Source organism: Mesoplodon mirus (assembly GCF_964341445.2).
Source record: "Mesoplodon mirus genome assembly, chromosome: 10".
NCBI lineage: Eukaryota > Metazoa > Chordata > Mammalia > Artiodactyla > Ziphiidae > Mesoplodon > Mesoplodon mirus.
This window is the reverse complement of record NC_138986.1, coordinates 9,203,776-9,223,509: the sequence shown is the minus strand read 5'-3', so window position 1 is coordinate 9,223,509 and position 19,734 is coordinate 9,203,776. Positions and strand designations below refer to the sequence as shown.

Genomic DNA, 19,734 nt, shown 5'->3' with positions numbered 1-19,734 from the left:
AGGAGGTGGGTCAAAAAGGATCTTGCTGTGATTTATGTCATAGAGTGTTCTGCCTATGTTTTCCTCTAAGAGTTTGATAGTGTCTGGCCTTACATTTAGGTCTTTAATCCATTTTGAGCTTATTTTTGTGTATGGTGTTAGGGAATGATCTAATCTCATAGTTTTACATGTCCCTATCCAGTTTTCCCAGCACCACTTATTGAAGAGACTGTCCTTTCTCCACTGTACATTCCTGCCTCCTTTATCAAAGATAAGGTGACCATATGTCCGTGGGTTTAACTCTGGGCTTTCTATCCTGTTCCATTGATCTATCTTTCTGTTTTTGTGCCAGTACCATACTGTCTTGATTACTGTAGCTTTGTAGTATAGTCTGAAGTCAGGGAGCCTGATTCCTCCAGCTCCATTTTTCGTTCTCAAGATTGCTTTGGCTATTCGGGGTCTTTTGTGTTTCCATACAAATTGTGAAATTTTTTGTTCTAGTTCTGTGAAAAATGCCAGTGGTAGTTTGATAGGGATTGCATTGAACCTGTAGATTGCTTTGGGTAGTAGAGTCATTTTCACAATGTTGATTCTTCCAATCCAAGAACATGGTACATCTCTCCATCTATTTGTATCATCTTTAATTTCTTTCATCAGTGTCTTATAATTTTCTGCATACAGGTCTTTTGTCTCCTTAGGTAGGTTTATTCCTAGATATTTTATTCTTTTTGTTGCAATGGTAAATGGGAGTGTTTCCTTGATTTCTCTTTCAGATTTTTCATCATCAGTATATAGGAATGCCAGAGATTTCTGTGCATTAATTTTGTATCCTGCAACTTTACCAAATTCATTGATTAACTCTAGTAGTTTTCTGGTAGCATCTTTAGGATTCTCTATGTATAGTATCATGTCATCTGCAAACAGTGACAGCTTTACTTCTTCTTTTCCAATTTGGATTCCTTTTATTTCCTTTTCTTCTCTGATTGCTGTGGCTAAAACTTCCAAAACTAGGTTGAATAAGAGTGGTGAAAGTGGGCAACCTTGTCTAGTTCCTGATCTTAGTGGAAATGGTTTCAGTTTTTCACCATTGAGGACGATGCTGGCTGTGGGTTTGTCATATATGGCCTTTATTATGTTGAGGAAAGTTCCCTCTATGCCTACTTTCTGCAGGGTTTTTATCATAAATGGGTGTTGAATTTTGTCGAAAGCTTTCTCTGCATCTATTGAGATGATCATATGGTTTTTCTCCTTCAGTTTGTTAATATGGTGTATCACGTTGATTGATTTGCGTATATTGAAGAATCCTTGCATTCCTGGAATAAACCCCACTTGATCATGGTGTATGATCCTTTTAATGTGCTGTTTGATTCTGTTTGCTAGGATTTTGTTGAGGATTTTTGCATCTATGTTCATCAGTGATATTGGCCTGTAGTTTTCTTTCTTTGTGACATCCTTGCCTGGTTTTGGTATCAACGTGATGGTGGCCTCGTAGAATGAGTTTGGGAGTGTTCCTCCCTCTGCTATATTTTGGAAGAGTTTCAGAAGGACAGGTGTTAGCTCTTCTCTAAATGCTTGATAGAATTCGCCTGTGAAGCCATCTGGTCCTGGGCTTTTGTTTGTTGGAAGATTTTTTATCACAGTTTCAATTTCAGTGCTTGTGATTGGTCTGTTCATATATTCTATTTCTTCCTGATTCAGTCTCGGCAGGTTGTGCTTTTCTAAGAATTTGTCCATTTCTTCCAGGTTGTCCGTTTTATTGGCATAGAGTTGCTTGTAGTAATCTCTCATGATCTTTTGTATTTCTGCAGTGTCAGTTGTTACTTCTCCTTTTTCATTTCTAATTCTATTGATTTGAGTCTTCTCCCTTTTTTTCTTGATGAGTCTGGCTAATGGTTTATCAATTTTGTTAATCTTCTCAAAGAACCAGCTTTTAGTTTTATTGATCTTTGCTATCGTTACCTTCATTTCTTTTTCATTTATTTCTGATCCGATTTTTATGATTTCTTTCCTTCTGCTAACTTTGGGATGTTTTTGTTCTTCTTTCTCTAATTGCTTTAGGTGCAAGGTTAGGTTGTTTATTCGAGATGTTTCCTGTTTCTTAAGGTGGGATTGTATTGCTATAAACTTCCCTCTTAGAACTGCTTTTGCTGCATCCCATAGGTTTTGGGTCGTCGTGTCTCCATTGTCATTTGTTTCTAGGTATTTTTTAATTTCCTCTTTGATTTCTTCAGTGATCACTTCGTTATTAAGTAGTGTATTGTTTAGCCTCCATGTGTTTGTATTTTTTACAGCTCTTTTCCTGTAATTGATATCTAGTCTCATAGCATTGTGGTCGGAAAAGATACTTGATACAATTTCAATTTTCTTAAATTTACCAAGGCTTGATTTGTGACCCAAGATATGATCTATCCTGGAGAATGTTCCATGAGCACTTGAGAAAAATGTGTATTCTGTTGTTTTTGGATGGAATGTCCTATAAATATCAATTAAGTCCATCTTGTTTAATGTATCATTTAAAGCTTGTGTTTCCTTATTTATTTTAATTTTGGATGATCTGTCCATTGGTGAAAGTGGGGTGTTAAAGTCCCCTACTATGAGTGTGTTACTGTCGATTTCTCCTTTTATGGCTGTTAGTATTTGCCTTATGTATTGAGGTGCTCCTATGTTGGGTGCATAAATATTTACAATTGTTATATCTTCTTCTTGGATCGATCCCTTGATCATTATGTAGTGTCCTTCTTTGTCTCTTCTAGTAGTCCTTATTTTAAAGTCTATTTTGTCTGATATGAGAATTGCTACTCCAGCTTTCTTTTGGTTTCCATTTGCATGGAATATCTTTTTCCATCCCCTTACTTTCAGTCTGTATGTGTCTCTAGGTCTGAAGTGGGTCTCTTGTAGACAGCATATAGATGGGTCTTGTTTTTGTATCCATTCAGCCACTCTGTGTCTTTTGGTGGGAGCATTTAGTCCATTTACATTTAAGGTAATTATCGATATGTATGTTCCTATTCCCATTTTCTTAATTGTTTTGGGTTCATTATTGTAGGTCTTTTCCTTCTGTTGTGTTTCTTGCCTAGAGAAGTTCCTTTAGCATTTGTTGCAAAGCTGGTTTGGTGGTGCTGAACTCTCTCAGCTTTTGCTTGTCTGTAAACGTTTTAATTTCTCCATCAAATCTGAATGAGATCCTTGCTGGGTAGAGTAATCTTGGTTGCAGGTTTTTCTCCTTCATCACTTTAAGTATGTCCTGCCACTCCCTTCTGGCTTGTAGAGTTTCTGCTGAGAGATCAGCTGTTATCCTGATGGGGATTCCCTTGTGTGTTATTTGTTGTTTTTGCCTTGCTGCTTTTAATATGATTTCTTTGTGTTTAATTTTTGACAGTTTGATTAATATGTGTCTTGGCGTATTTCTCCTTGGATTTATTCTGTATGGGACTCTCTGTGCCTCCTGGACTTGATTAACTATTTCCTTTCCCATATTAGGGAAGTTTTCAACTATAATCTCTTCAAATATTTTCTCAGTCCCTTTCTTTTTCTCTTCTTCTTCTGGAACCCCTATAATTCGAATGTTGGTGCGTTTAATGTTGTCCCAGAGGTCTCTGAGACTGTCCTCTGTTCTTTTCATTCTTTTTTCTTTATTTTGCTCTGCAGCAGTTATTTCCACTATTTTATCTTCCACCTCACTTATCCGTTCTTCTGCCTCAGTTATTCTGCTATTGATCCCATCTAGAGTATTTTTTATTTCATGTATTGTGTTTTTAATCGATGCTTGATTCATCTTTAGTTCTTCTAGGTCCTTGTTAACTGTTTCTTGCATTTTGTCTATTCTATTTCCAAGATTTTGGATCTGGGAAATAGAATCTTGGATCATCTTTACCATCATTATTCTGAATTCTTTTTCAGGTAGAGTGCCTATTACCTCTTCATTTGTTAGGTCTGGTGGGTTTTTATCTTGCTCCTTCTCCTGCTGTGTGTTTTTCTGTCTTCTCATTTTGCTTATGTTACTGTGTTTGGGGTCTCCTTTTTGCAGGCTGCAGGTTCGTAGTTCCTGTTGTTTTTGGTGTCTGTCCCCAGTGGCTAAGGTTGGTTTAGTGGGTTGTGTAGGCTTCCTGGTGGAGGGGACTAGTGCCTGTGTTCTGGTGGATGAGGCTGGATCTTGTCTTTCTGGTGGGCAGGTCCACGTCTGGTGGTGTGTTTTGGGGTGTCTGTGGACTTTTTATGAGTTTAGGCCACCTCTCTGCTAATGGGTGGCGTTGTGTTCCTGTCTTGCTAGTTGTTTGGCTTAGGGTGTCCAGCACTGTAGCCTGCTGGTCGTTGAGTGAAGCTGGGTGCTGGTGTTGAGATGGAGATCTCTGGAAGATTTTCGCCGTTTGATATTATGTGGAGCTGGGAGGTCTCTTGTGGACCAGTGTCCTGAAGTTGGCTCTCCCACCTCAGAGGCACAGCACTGACTCCTGGCTCCTCAATTTGGGATGATGTGTTGTCTATTCATGTATTCCACAGATGCAGGGTACATCAAGTTGATTGTGGAGCTTTAATCCGCTGCTTCTGAGGCTGCTGGGAGAGGTTTCCCTTTCTCTTCTTTGTTCTCACAGCTCCTAGGTCTCAGCTTTGGATTTGGCCCCGCCTCTGCGTGTAGGTCGCCGGAGGGCGTCTGTTCTTCGCTCAGATAGGACAGGGTTAAAGGGGCAGCCTCTTCGGGGACTCTTGCTCACTCAGGCCAGGAGGGAGGGAGGGGCATGGAGTGCGGGGCGAGCCTGCAGCGGCAGAGGTCGGCGTGACGTTGCACCAGCCCGAGGCGCGCCGTGCGTTCTCCCAGGGAAGCCGCCCCTGGATCCCGGGACTCCGGCAGTGGCGGGCTGCACAGGCTCCCGGAAGGGCGGTGTGGGCAGTGACCTGCGCTCGCACACAGGCTTCTTGGCGGCGGCAGCAGCAGCCCCAGCGTCCCACGCCTGTCACTGGGCTCCGCGCTTTCAGTCGCGACTCGCGCCCGTCCGTGGAGCCCCTTTAAGCAGCGCTCTTAATCCCCTCTCCTCGCGCACCAGGAAACCAAGAGGGAAGAAAAAGTCTCTTGCCTCTTCGGCAGCTCTAGAGTTTTCCCGGACTCCCTCCCGGCTAGCTGTGGCACATTAGCCCCCTTCAGGCTGAGTTCTCGCCGCCAGCCCCAGTCCTCTCCCTGCGCTCTGACCGAAGCCCGAGCCTCAGCTTCCAGCACTGCGTGCCCCGGCGGGCGAGTAGACAAGCCTCTCGGGCTGGTGAGTGCCGCTCGGCACCGATCCTCTGTGCGGGAATCTCTCCGCTTTGCCCTACCCAGGTATGTGGGGAGTTTCTTGCCTTTTGGGAGGTCTGGGGTCTTCTGCCAGCGTTCAGTAGGCGTTCTGTAGGAGTTGTTCCACGTGTAGCTGTATTTCTGGTGTATCCGTGGGGAGGAAGGTGATCTCCGCGTCTTACTCTTCCGCCATCTTACCCGGAAGTCGCCCTTGCTGCTTTTAATATGTTGTCTTTGTATTTAATTTTTGATAGTGTGATTAATATGTGTCTTGGCGTTTTTCTCCTTGGATTTATCCTGTATGGGACTCTCTGTGCTTCCTGGACTTGATTAACTATTTCCTTTCCCATATTAAGGAAGTTTTCAACTATAATCTCTTCAAATATTTTCTCAGTCCCTTTCTTTTTCTCTTCTTCTTCTGGGACCCCTATAATTCGAATGTTGGTGCGTTTAGTCTTGTCCCAGAGGTCTCTTAGACTGTCCTCAGTTCTTTTTATTCTTTTTTCTTTATTCTGCTCTGCAGTGGTTATTTCCACTGTTATCTTCCAGGTCACTTATCCGTTCTTCTGCCTCAGTTATTCTGCTATTGATCCCTTCTAGAGTATTTTTAATTTCATTTATTGTGTTGTTCATCGTTGCTTGTTTCCTCTTTAGTTCTTCTAGGTCCTTGTGAAATGTTTCTTGCATTTTCTGTGTTCTATTTCCAAGGTTTTGGATCATCTTTTCTATCATTACTCTGAATTCTTTTTCAGGTAGACTGCCTATTTCCTCTTCATTTGTTAGGTCTGGTGAGTTTTTACCTTGCTTCTTCATCTGCTGTGTGTTTTTCTGTCTTCTCGTTTTGCTTATCTTACTGTGTTTGGGTTCTCCTTTTTGCAGGCTGCAGGTTCGTAGTTCCCATTGTTTTTTTGGGTCTGTCCCCAGTGGCTATAGTTGGTTCAGTGGGTTGTGTAGGCTTCCTGGTGGAGGGGACTAGTGCCTGTGTTCTGGTGGATGAGGCTGGATCTTGTCTTTCTGGTGGGCAGGTCCACGTCTGGTGGCGTGTTTGGGGGTGTCTGTGGCCTCATTATGATTTTAGGCAGCCTCTCTGCTAGTGGGTGGGGTTGTGTTCCTGTCTTGCTAGTTGTTTGGCATAGGGTGTCCAGCACTGTAGCTTGCTGGTCGTTGAGTGAAGCTGGGTGCTGGTGTTGAGATGGAGATCTCTGGGAGATTTTCGCCGTTTGATATTAAGTGGAGCTGGGAGGTCTCTTGTGGACCAGTGTCCTGAAGTTGCCTCTCCCACGTCAGAGACACAGCATTGACTCCTGGCTGCAGCACCAAGAGCCTTTCATCCACACGGCTCAGAATAAAAGGGAGAAAAAGTAGAAAGAAAGAAAGAGGATAAAATAAAATAAAGGTAAAATAAAATATAGTTATAAAATTAAAAATAAAAAATAATTATTGAAAAAGTTTTAAAAAGAAAAAAAATGGACGGACAGAACCCTAGGACAAATGGTGAAAGCAAAGCTATACAGATAAAATCTCACACAGAAGCATACACATACACACTCACAAAAAGAGGAAAAGGGGAAAAAATAATATATCTTGCTCTCAAAATCCACCTCCTCAATTTGGGATGATTCGTTGTCTATTCAGGTATTCCACAGATGCAGGGTACATCAAGTTGATTGTGGAGATTTAATCCACTGCTCCTGAGGCTGCTGGGAGAGATTCCCCTTTCTCTTCTTTGTTCACACAGCTTCCGGGGTTCAGCTTTGGGTTTGGCTCCGCCTCTGTGTGTAGGTCGCCTGCGTGCGTCTGTTCTTCGCTCAGACAGGACGAGGTTAAAGGAGAAGTTGATTCGGGGGCTCTGGCTCACTCAGGCCGGGGGGAGGGAGGGGTACGGAGGCGGGGTGAGCCTGCGGCGTCAGAGACGGCGTGACGTTACACCACCCTGAGGCGCGCCGTGCGCTCTCCCGGGGAAGTTGTCCCTGGATCACGGGACCCTGGCAGTGGCGGGCTTCACAGGCTCCCGGGAGGGGCGGTGCGGAGAGTGACCTGTGCTTGCACACAGGCTTCTTGGTGGCGGCAGCAGCCTTAGCGTCCCATGCCCGTCTCTGGGGTCTGCGCTGATAGCGGCGGCTCGCGCCCGTCTCTGGAGCTCTTTTAAGCAGTGCTCTTAATCCCCTCTCCTCGTCCACCAGGAAACACAGAGGCAAGAAAAAGTCTCTTGCCTCTTCGGCAGCTCCAGAGTTTTTCCCCGGACTCCCTCCCGGCTAGCCGTGGTGCACTAACGCCTTCAGACTGTTTTCACGCCGCCAGTCCTCTCCCTGCGCTCCGACAGAAGCCCGAGCCTCAGCTCCCAGCCCCGCCCTCCCCGGCCGGTGAGCAGACAAGCCTCTCGGGCTTGTGAGTGCCGGTCGGCACCGAGCCTCTGTGCTGCGGGAATCTCTCCGCTTTGCCCTCCGCACCCCTGTTGCTGCGCTCTCCTCCGTGTCTCTGAGGCTTCCCCCCTCCGCCACCCGCAGTCTCCACCCGCGAAGGGGCTTTCTAGTGTGTGGAAACCTTTCCTCCTTCACGGCTCATTCCCACGGGTGCAGGTCCCGTCCCTATCCTTTTGTCTCTGTTTATTCTTTTTTTCTTTTACCCTACCCAGGTACGTGGGGAGTTTCTTGCCTTTTGGGAAGTCTGAGGTCTTCTGTCAGCGTTCAGTAGATGTTCTGTAGGAGTTGTTCCATGTGTAGATGTATTTCTGATGTATCTGCGGGGAGGAAGGTGATCTCCGTGTCTTACTCTTCCGCCATCTTCCTCAACTCCCTACCTGTCCAGAACAAGAAGCAAACTGAATCCCGCCTGCCTCGAAAAAGAACTGTTGAATCTCGAGCAGGGGAGACGTATGTAGAGCTCATTGGAGCCAATACTTTTCTTTGCACAGGAAGAAACTGAGGACGTCTCGTCCAAGGCCAAGGTGCTTAAGGACCAGGCGGAGACCCACACCCATACCTCCATGTGTCTTTATATTTAAAGTGGGTTTCTTTTTTTTTTTTTTTTTTGCGGTACGCGGGCCTCTCACTGTTGTGGCCTCTCCCGTTGCAGAGCACAGGCTCCGGACGCGCAGGCTCAGTAGCCATGGCTCACGGGCCCAGCCGCTCCGCGGCATGTGGGATCTTCCTGGACCGGGGCACAAACCCGTGTTACCTGCATCGGCAGGCGGACTCTCAACCACTGCACCACCAGGGAAGCCCTAAAGTGGGTTTCTTGTAGGCAGCATATAGTTGGGTATTGTTTGATCCACTCTGACAATCCCTGTCTTTTATTTGGTGCTTTTAGACCATTGATAGTCACAATGATTATTGGTATAGTTGGGTTAATATTTAGCATGTTTATTACTGTTTTCTGTTTGTTGCCCTTGATCCTGTTTTTTGTTTGTTTGTTTGGTCTTTCACTCCTTTTCTGCTTTCTGTGGTTTTATTTATTTATTTTTGTCTGTGTTGGGTCTTCGTTGCTGTGCGCGGGCTTTCTCTAGTTGTGGTGAGTGGGGGCTACTGTTCGTTCCTGTGCGCAGGCTTCTCATTGTCGTGGGTTCTCTTGTTGCAGAGCACAGGCTCTAGACGCGTGGGCTTCAGTAGTTGTAGCATGTGGGCTCAGTAGTTGTGACATGTGGGCTCAGTAGTTGTGGCTTGTGGGCGCTAGAGCTCATGCTCAGTAATTGTGGCACATGGGCTTAGTTGCTCCGTGGCATGTGGGATCTTCCTGGGCCAGGGGTTGAACCCTTATCCCTTGCATAGGCAGGTGGATTCTTAACCACTGCGCCACCAGGGAAGCCCCTTTCTGTGGTTTTAATCGTGCATTTTATATGATTCCATTTTCTGTCCCCTCTTAGCATACTTTTTTTCTCACTATTTTTAGTGGTTGCCCTGGAGTTTGCCATGTACATTTACAGCTAATCCAAGTCCACTTTAAAGTAACATACTGCTTTGCAGATATTTTAAGTACCTTATAATAACAAAATAATGCTAATTCTTCGCTCCTATCCCTTATATCATTGCTGTCATTCTTTTCACTTATAAATAAGCATACATAAGCATACAGGTAGCACACGCATACATAATTGAATATGTCGTTGGTATTACTATAATAGTTGAATCAACTGTTTCTGTTAGATCAAGAATAAGAAAAATAAGTTTCTATTTTACTTTCACTATTCCTTCTTTGATGCTCTTCCTTTTGTAAATCTGGGTTTCTGACCTGTATCATTTTCTTCTCTCTAAGGAGCTTTTTTTTAACATTACTTTTAAGGTATGTTTACTGTTGGCAACTGTCCTCAGTTTTTGTTTGTCTGAGAAAGTCTTTGTCTTTCATTTTTGAGGGCTAATTATACAGGGTATAGAATTCTAGGTTGGTGGTTTTTTCCTCAACACTTTAAACATTTAATTCCATTCTCTTCTTGTTTGCATGGTTTCTGACGAGAAGTCAGATGTAATTTTTATCTTTCCTCCTCTATATTTAAGGTGTTTTTTTCCCTCTGGCTTCTTTCAGGATTTTTTTTTTATATTTGATATTCTGTAGTTTGAAAATGATGCCTATGTATGGGTTTTTTTTTTTTTTTTTTTTTTTTTTTTTGCAATTTATCCTGCTTGGTGTTCTCTGAACTTCCTGCATGTGGGTTTTGTTTTCTGACAGTAATTTGGGGGAAAATCAGTCATTAATGTTTCAAACATTTCTACTGTTCTTTCTGTCTTTCTTCTCTTTCTGCTATTCCTATTACATGTATGTTACAGTTTGGTAGTTGTCCCTTAGTTCTTGGATATTTTGTTTTTTCCAATATTTTTTTCTGTTTGCTTTTCAGTTTTGGAGGTTTCTACTGAGATATCCTCAAGGCCAGAGATTCTTACTTCAGCCATGTCCAGTCTACTAAGAAGTCTGTCAAAGGCATTCTTCATTTTTATTAGTGTTTTTGATCTCTAGTACTTCTTTTTGGTTCTTTCTTAGAATTTCCATCTCTCTGCTTACATTGCCATATGTTCTTTCACTCTGTCTGCTTTATCCATTAGAGCCCTTAGCATATTAATCATAGTCCTTTTAAATTCCTGGTATGATAATTCCAACATCTCTGCCGTTTCTCTGTCTTGATATGATGCTTGCTCTGTCTGTTTAAACTGTGTTTTCTGCCTTTTTAGTATATCTTGTAAGTTTTTCTTTATACCTGGACATGATGTACTGGTTAAAAGGAACTGCTGTAAGTGGGCCTTTAGTAATGTGGTGGTTAAGGTGTGGGGTTGGGAGAGGCGTTCTATAGTCCTGTGATTATGTCTCAGCTGTGTGTGTGTGTGTGTGTGTGAACATAAGTTTTTTTTTTATTGTAAAAAATGTATAACATGAAACTTACCATCTTAACCATTTCTAGTGTACAGTTCCATAATGTTAAGTACATTCACACTGTTTTATGATCAATCTCCAGAACTTCATCTTGTAAAACCAAAACTCTGTACCTGTTAAACAATGACTCCCCATTCCTCCCGCCCCATAACTCCTGGCAGTGACTGTTCTCTGTTTCTACGGATTTGACTACTTCTAGATAGGTCATATAAATGGAGTACACAGTATTTGTCTTTTTGTGACTGGCTTATTTCACTTGGCATAACGTTCTCAATGTTCATCCACGTTGTAGTGTGTGTCAGAATTTCTTTCCTTTTTAAGGCTAAATAATATGTTTTTGTATGTATGTACCACATTTTGTTTATTTATTCATCTGATGATGGGCACTTGCTTTGCTTCCACCTCTTGGCAGTTGTAAATAATGTTGCTGTGAACATCGGTGTGCAAACATCTCTTCAAGATCCTGCTTTCAGTTCTTCTGGGTGTATATCCGGAAGTGGAATTGCTAGATCATATGGTTGTATTTTTTTTTTTTTGAGGAGACTCCATATTCCATAGCAGCTATACCATTTTGCAGTCCTGTCAGCAGTACATAAGGGTTCCAATTTCTCCACATCCTTGTCAATGTTTTTTTCTATACTAACCCTCCTAATGAGTGTGAGGTGATATCTCACTGTGGTTTTGTGTGTAAAGAGTTCTCATAGTAGCACTCTTCTGAGTTTCTCCAGAGCACTGTATTCTCTTGGTCTTAGCCATGGTCTGAGCACGTGCTCTCCATTTGCTTGGAATCCTCCCCTTACCTCCACTATCCCTGACATTGTGGATTTCACATCTACTCTTCCTTCAGGTTGCAGCTTTCAGAACACCGTGCACCAGTCCTTTGTAGCTTTTGTCAGAGGCATAATCATTTGATTAATGTCTGATCTTCATCACTGAACTGTAGGCTCCTTGAAGGTAGGACCACATCTCTACTTGCTCACTCTTGTCTTTTTAGCACCCAGCTTAGAGCCTGGTACATAACAGTAGCAACATTAATAATAATCACTAACACCGTGTAGCATTTATTCTGTGCCAGCCACTGTTTTTCAAAATGAATATGTAACTTGCATACAGTAAATTCACCCCTTGTAGTGTACAGTTCTGTGCATTTTGAGACGCATTAACAGTTGTGTAACCACTACCATATCAACATACGGAGCAGTTCCATCACTTCCAAAAGGTTCCCTGTGCCCCTTCTCCCCCTTTTTTTCCCTGAGTTTCTTTATTTTTTCTTCCAACATTATTGGACCATAATTGACATATAACATTGTGTAAGTTTAAGGTGTACAGCAATGACTCGATACACTTACATATTGCAAAATGATTACCATAGTAGGGTTACTTAACACCTCCATCACCTCTCATAATTAGCATTTCTTTTTTGTGGTGACATTTAAGATTTACCCTCTTAGCAACTGTCAGGTATATAATAGAGTGTCGTTAACCATAATCCCCATGCTGTACGTGACATCCCCAGAACTCCGGGTCTCAGTCTTGTGGTGCGCCTTTGCCTCTGGGCCATCCTCATGTATTTTTCTCAGTTTCCCCGCCCCCTTTTAGTTGGGACAGGTTGGCCGGAGTGGGCTGGAGTTGGGTGTGTCTCTGCTCCCAGGTCACTTCTGCTCTTATGAAATACTGATTTGTTAGGCCCTGCTTAAATTGTTTTTCTTGAGGGCAGACCCTGTTAAGAAGAGTGGAATGCTCTGCTGTATTTCGAAATGATTGCTTTTCCCCTGCCAGAAGCGAGGGTTACTGTGAGGACCTGCTGAGCTCCTGGAGGTAAAACTCACCAAAGTGGGTCCCCCTGAGGCTTTTATCTTTCAGACTTGCTCACTCTGGGCCTCCGACAGTTCATCATTTACAGTTCAGGTTTCCCTGGGTCCCAGTTGGGAATGTTTTCTGAAGACAAGGTGTGCACTTACTCCACCCCAGCACCGTTATGCTGGGAGTTTGGAGCAGCTTTAGTTTTCTCCGTGGGCCCTGCTGAACGTGCCATTCAGGTTCAGTCTATCCACTTTGAGGTTGGACCAGAGTTTGGATACCTGATAGCGTGACCCGCTGTCTGGTTTGCTCAGGACTGAGGAGTTTCCTGGGATGTGGGACCTTCAGTGCTAAAACTGACACAGTTCTGAGGAAACTGGGACAGTTCGGCACCCAATTCTGATTCCACTGCTTATATCAGCATTTGTCCAGCAGTTCTGAACAAATATGTATCTTATGTCTGCATTTGCTGGATAATTCCGGTTTTCTCCTTTGTGTGTGTGTGTGTGTGTGTGTGTGTGCGCGCGCCTTCCTCAAGATATTTCTCATGCTTTCCTGCGACTCCAGCACAAACTATGTTTGTTGTAATTTACTCAAGATCTAGTTACATAGTAGTGGGCAGGCCCTTCGGAGCATCCTGGGAGCTTAACCTGTAATTTCACTTTTTCCTTTTGGTATTCAGAACATGTTACCGTGTCACTCCCAAGTAGCCTACAATATAATTGCTGGTGGTTGCATACTTTTTCTGCTTTATGTGTGTACCAGCATTTATTGAACCAGTATCCTGTTTGAACATAAAGGTTATTTAAGATTTTTCCTTATAAAAATGCTGTGGTGGAAACCCTTATAGCTAAATCTTTGCACAATCCAAGATTATTTCCTTATGATAAATTTCCAGAAGTAGAATTGCTGAATCAAACTGTTTGTAACATTATAAGTCTTTTGAATTATATCACCACATTGGTCTCACATTTCTCTACACACTACGAGACACTAGGAATGATTATTTCTTTCAGTCCTTGTCACTTTGATAAATGAGATGCTCTCCTTTTCTAGTTAAGGCACATGACTTTTGAAACCAGTGAGTCCTGTATATAGCACGACAGTATTTTTTGTTTCATTTTGTTTTTTGATTTTTTTTCAATATCTTTATTGGAGTATAATTGCCTTGCAATGCTGAGTTAGCTTCTGCTGTATAACAAAGTGAGTCAGCCATACATTTACACATATCCCCATATCCTCCCCTCCCTCTTGCGTCTCCCTCCCACCCTCCCTATCCCACCCCTCTAGGTGGACACAAAGCTCCAAGCTGATCTCCCTGTGCTATGTGGCTGCTTCCCACTAGCTGTTTTCCATTTGGTAGTGTATATGTGTCAATGCTACTCTCACTTTATCCAAGCTTCCCCTTCCCCTCCTGTGTCCTCAAGTCCATTCTCTACATCTGTGTCTTTATTTCTGCCCTGCCACTAGGTTCATCAGTACCATGTTTTTACATTCCATATATATGCATTAGCATTCAGTGTTTTTCTCTTTCTGACTTACTTCACTCTGTGTGACAGACTCTAGGTCCATCCACCTCACTACAAATAACTCAATTTCATTTCTTTTTATGGCTGAGTAATATTCCATTGTATATATGTGCCACATCTTCTTTATCCATTCATCTGTCGATGGACACTTAGGTTGCTTCCATGTCCTGGCTATTGTAAATAGAGCTGCAATGAACATTGTGGTACATGACTAATGTTGAATTACGGTTTTCTTAGGGTATATGCCCAGTAGTGGGCTTGCTGGGTCGTATGGTAGTTCTGTTTTTAGTTTTTTAAGGAACCTCCATACTGTTCTCCATAGTGGCTGTGTCACTTTACATTCCCACCAACAGTGCAAGAGTGTTCCCTTTTCTCCACACTTTCTCCAGCATTTATTATTTGTAGATTTTTTGATGATGACCATTCTGACCAGGTGAGGTGATACCTCATTGTAGTTTTGATTTGCATTTCTCTAATGATTAGTGATGTTGAGCATTCTTTCATGTGTTTGTTGGCTGGCAATCTGTATATCTTCTTTGGAGAAATGTCTATTTAGGTCTTCTGCCCATTTTTGGATTGGGTTGTTTGTTTTTCTGATATGGAGCTGCATGAGCTGCTTCTGTATTTTGGAGATTAATCCTTTGTCAGTTGCTTCATTTGCAAATATTTTCTCCCATTTTGAGGGTTGTCTTTTGGTCTTGTTTATGGTTTCCTTTGCTCTGCAAAAGCTTTGAAGTTTCATTAGGTCCCATTTGTTTATTTTTGTTTCTATTTCCATTTCTCTAGGAGGTGGGTCAAAAAGGATCTTGTTGTGATTTATGTCATAGAGTGTTCTGCCTATGTTTTCCTCTAAGAGTTTTATAGTGTCTGGCCTTATATTTAGGTCTTTAATCCATTTTGAGTTTATTTTTGTGTATGGTGTTAGGGAGTGTTCTAATTTCATTCTTTTACTTGTAGCTGTCCAGTTTTCCCAGCACCACTTATTGAACAGACTGTCTTTTCTCCATTGTGTATTCTTGCCTCCTTTATCAAAGATAAGGTGACCATATGTGTGTGGGTTTATCTGGGCTTCCTATCCTGTTCCATTGATCTATATTTCTGTTTTTGTGCCAGTACCATACTGTCTTTGTGATTACTGTAGCTTTGTAGTATAGTCTGAAGTCAGGGAGCCTGATTCCTCCAGCTCCGTTTTTCTTTCTCCAGATTGCTTTGGCTATTTGGGATCTTTTGTGTTTCCATACAAATTGTGAAATTTTCTGTTCTAGTTCTGTGAAAAATGCATTTGGTAGTTTGATAGGGATTGCATTGAATCTATAGATTGTTTTGGGTAGTATAGTCATTTTCACAATGTTGATTCTTCCAATCCAAGAACATGGTATATCTCTCCATCTGTCTGTATCATCTTTAGTTTCTTTCATCAGTGTCTTATAGATTTCTTCATACAGGTCTTTTGTCTCCTTAGGTAGGTTTATTCCTAGGTATCTTATTTTTTTCCTTGCAGTGGTAAATGGGATTGTTTCCTAAATTTCTCTTTCAGGTTTTTCATCATTAGTGTATAAGAATGCAAGAGATTTCTGTGCACTAATTTTGTATCCTGCTGCTTTACCAAATTCATTGATTAGCTCTAGTAGGATTCTCTATGGATAGTGTCATGTCATCTGCAAACAGTGACAGTTTTACTTCTTCTTTCCGATTTGGATTCCTTTGATTTCTCTTTCTTCTCTGATTGCTGTGGCTAAAACTTCCAAGACTATGTTTGAATGATAGTGGTGAGAGTGGGCAACCTTGTCTTGTTCCTGATCTCAGTGGAAATGGTTTCAGTTTTTCACCATTGAGAACGATGTTGGCTATGGATTTGTCACATATGGCCTTTATTATGTTGAGGTAAGTTCCCTCTATGCCTACTTTCTGGAGCGTTTTTATCATAAATAGGTGTTGAATTTTGTTGAAAGCTTTTTCTGCATTTATTGAGATGATCATATGGTTTTTCTTCTTCAGTTTGTGATTATGGTTTATCACATTGATCAATTTGCATATATTGAAGAATCCTTGCATTCGTGGGGTAAACCCCACTTGATCATGGTGTATGATCCTTTTAATGTGCTGTTGGATTCTGTTTGCTAGTATTTGTTGAGGATTTTTGCATCTATGTTCATCAGTGATATTGGCCTGTAGTTTTCTTTTTTTGTGACATCTTTGTCTGGTTTTGGTATCAGGGTGATGGTGGCCTAGTAGAATGAGTTTGGGAGTGTTCCTCCCTCTGCTCTATTTTGGAAGAGTTTGAGAAGGATAGGTGTTAGCTCTTCTCTAAATGTTTGATAGAATTCGCCTGTGAAGCCATCTGGTCCTGGGCTTTTGTTTGTTGGAAGATTTTTAATCACCGTTTCAATATCAGTGCTTGTGATTGGTCTGTTTATATTTTCTATTTCTTCCTGGTTCAGTCTTGGAAGGGTGTGGTTTTCTAAGTATTTCTCCATTTCTTCCAGGTTGTCCATTTTATTGGCATAGAGTTGCTTGTAGTAATCTCTCATGATCCTTTGTATTTCTGCAGTGTCAGTTGTTACTTCTCCTTTTTCATTTCTAATTCTATTGACTTGAGTCTTCTCCTGTTTTTTCTTGATGAGTCTGGCTAAAGGTTTATCAATTTTGTTTATCTTCTCAAAGAATCAGCTTTTAGTTTTATTGATCTTTGCTGTCGTTTCCTTAATTTCTTTTTCATTTATTTCTGATCTGATCTTTATGATTTCTTTCCTTCTGTTGACTTGGAGGGATTTTTTGTTCTTCTTTCTCTGATTGCTTTAGGTGTAAGGTTAGGTTGTTTGTTTGAGATTTTTCTTGTTTCTTGAGGTAGGATTGTATTGCTATAAGCTTCCCTCTTAGAACTGCTTTTGCTGCATCCCATAGGTTTTGGGTCATTGTGTTTTCATTGTGATTTGTTTCTAGGTATTTTTTTATTTCCTGTTTGACTTCTTCAGTGATCTCTTGGTTATTTAATAGTGTATTGTTTAGCCTCAATATGTTTGTATTTTTTACAGTTTTTTTTCTGTAATTGATATCTAGTCTTATAGTGTTGTGGTCAGAAAAGATACTTGATATGATTTCAATTTTCTTAAGTTTACCAAGGCTTGATTTGTGACCCAAGGTATGATCTATCCTGGAGAATGTTCCATGGGCACTTGAGAAGAAGGTGTATTCTGTTGTTTTTGGATGGAGTGTCCTATAAATATCAATTAAGTCCATCTTGTTTAATGTGTCATTTAAAGCTTGTGTTTCCTTATTTATTTTCATTTCGGATGATCTGTCCATTGGTGAAAGTGGGGTGTTAAAGTCCCCTACTATGATTGTGTTACTGTCGATTTCCCCTTTTATGTCTGTTAACATTTGCCTTATGTATTGAGGTGCTCCTACATTGGGTGCATAAATATTTACAATTGTTATATCTTCTTCTTGGATCGATCCCTTGATCATTATGTAGTGTCCTTCTTTGTCTCTTGTAATAGTCTTTATTTTAAAGTCTATTTTGTCTGATATGAGAATTGTTACTCCAGCTTTCTTTTGATTTCCATTTGCATGGAGTATCTTTTTCCATCCCCTCACTTTCAGTGTGTATGTGTACTTAAGTCTGAAGTGGGTCTCTTGTAGACAGCATATATATGGGTCTTGGTTTTGTATCCATTCAGCCAGTCTGTGTCTTTTGGTTGGAGCATTTAATCCATTTACATTTAAGGTGTAATTATTGATATGTATGTTTCTATTCCCATTTTCTTAATTGTTTTGGGTTTGTTATTGTAGGTCTTTTCCTTCTCTTGTGTTTCCTGCCTAGAGAAGTTCCTTTAGCATTTGTTGTAAAGCTGGTTTGGTGGTGCTGAACTCTCTTAGCTTTTGCTTGTCTGTAAAGGTTTTAATTTCTCTGTCGAATCTGAATGAGATCCTTGCTGGGTAGAGTAATCTTGGTTGTAGGTGTTCCCCTTTCATCACTTTAAATATGTCCTGCCAATCCCTTCTGGCTTGCAGAGTTTCTGCTGAAAGATCAGCTGTTAATCTTATGGGGATTCCCTTGTATGTTTTTTGTTGCTTTTCCCTTGCTGCTTTTAATATTTTTTTTGTATTTAATTTTTGATAGTGTGATTAATATGTGTCTTGGCGTTTTTCTCCTTGGATTTATCCTGTATGGGACTCTCTGCGCTTCCTGGACTTGATTAACTATTTCCTTTCCCATATTAAGGAAGTTTTCAACTATAATCTCTTCAAATATTTTCTCAGTCCCTTTCTTTTCCTCTTCTTCTTCTGGGACCCTTATAATTCGAATGTTGGTGTGTTTAATCTTGTCCCTGAGGTCTCTGAGACTGTCCTCAATTGTTTTCAATCTTTTTTCTTTATTGTGCTCTGCAGTAGTTACTTCCACTATTTTATCTTCCTATTTTATCTTCCAGGTCACTTATCTGTTCTTCTGCCTCAGTTATTCTGCTATTGATTCCTTCTAGATAATTTTTAATTCCATTTATTGTGTTGTTCATCATTGTTTGTTTGCTCTTTAGTTCTTCTAGGTCCTTGTTAAATGTTTCTTATATTTTCTCCATTCTGTTTCCAAGATTTTGGATCATCTTTACTATCATTACTCTGAATTCTTTTTCAGGTAGACTGCCTATTTTCTCTTCATTTGTTTGGTCTGGTGGGTTTTTACCTTGCTCCTTCATCTGCTGTGTATTTCTCTGTCTTCATATTTTGCTTGCCTTAGTGTGTTTGGGATCTCCTTTTCGCAGGCTGCAGGTTCATAGTCCCGTTGTTTTTGGTGTCTGCCCCCAGTGGATAAGGTTGGTTCAGTGGGTTGTTTAGGCTTCCTGGCAGGACCGTGTCCGGTGGTGTGTTTTGGGGTGTCTGTGAACTTATTATGATTTTAGGCAGCCTCTCTGCTAATGGGTGAGGTTGTGTTCCTGTCTTGCTAGTTGTTTGGCATGGCATGTCCACCACTGGAGCTTGCTGGCCGTTGAGTGGAGCTGGGTTTTAGCGTTGAGACGGAGATCTCTTGGAGAGCTCTCGCCAGTTGATATTACGTGGGGCCGGGAGGTCTCTGGTGGACCAAAGCCCTGAACTTGGCTCTCCCCCCTCAGGCTCAGGCCTGACACCCGGTCGGAGCACCGAGACCCTGTCAGCCACCTGGCTCGAGAAGATGGGCTGTGAGTTGAGTGTCGGCCACTGCCCTGTTGTAGCTCTGTCACAGCTGTCTCCAGAGGCCACCCAGATACACGAGGCTATCCCACTGTGCCTCAGAACCTGCACATGCCAGTCTGGGATCTGTAGACGTCCTCCTGATACCCTTCATTGAAATATGTTGCATTCATGGTGGTGAGAGAGATGCTAGTCATGTTGGTTCTCTTCACTTCAGAGACTGGGACAGTCTGAGCCTTCATGTGGCCAAGTCAGGAGCACCTGGCCAATGGTCCCAAAGTGATAACATGTCAGGATCGAAGAAGGCTTTCTGCAGCGCCTGAGCAGTAGTCCCGAGCGGCCGCTCCGCTCAGGTGCAGCACTCTGACCAGGGAACTCGGTGGGACCCTCAAACGAGGATTTCCGCCAGCCTTAGAGCCTGCCTTGCCCACCCAGGCAAGGAGCTGAGGAGAGCGTTTCCCGGCCCCATCTCACCAGAGGAGCGGACACCTGGAAGCTCACCACAGTATTTTAACATCTAAGTTTCCAGTGTGGATTCATTCTCAGACGTATCTAGCTCCCACTCTTTTAAACTTGTAATCAATCTGTTGGTCTTGCAGCCTCCATGCTCTCCTGTCTCTGTACAGATAATTA

General features: G+C 42.0%; 1 protein-coding gene across 2 annotated transcripts in view; it reads left to right on the top strand.

Moving 5' to 3' along the window:
- TULP4 (TUB like protein 4) overlaps nucleotides 1-19,734 on the top strand; it is a 246,763-nt gene that overhangs the window by 51,576 nt on the left and 175,453 nt on the right. Inside the window, exon 1 of one of the 2 annotated variants that reach the window (XM_082634189.1) lies at nucleotides 7,479-7,633. The exons of the other annotated variant lie outside the window; for it this stretch is intronic. The gene's annotated coding sequence lies outside the window, so the exon portion shown is untranslated. Of the gene's footprint in view, nucleotides 1-7,478; nucleotides 7,634-19,734 lie in introns of those variants that run through there. 2 annotated transcript variants of the gene reach the window in all.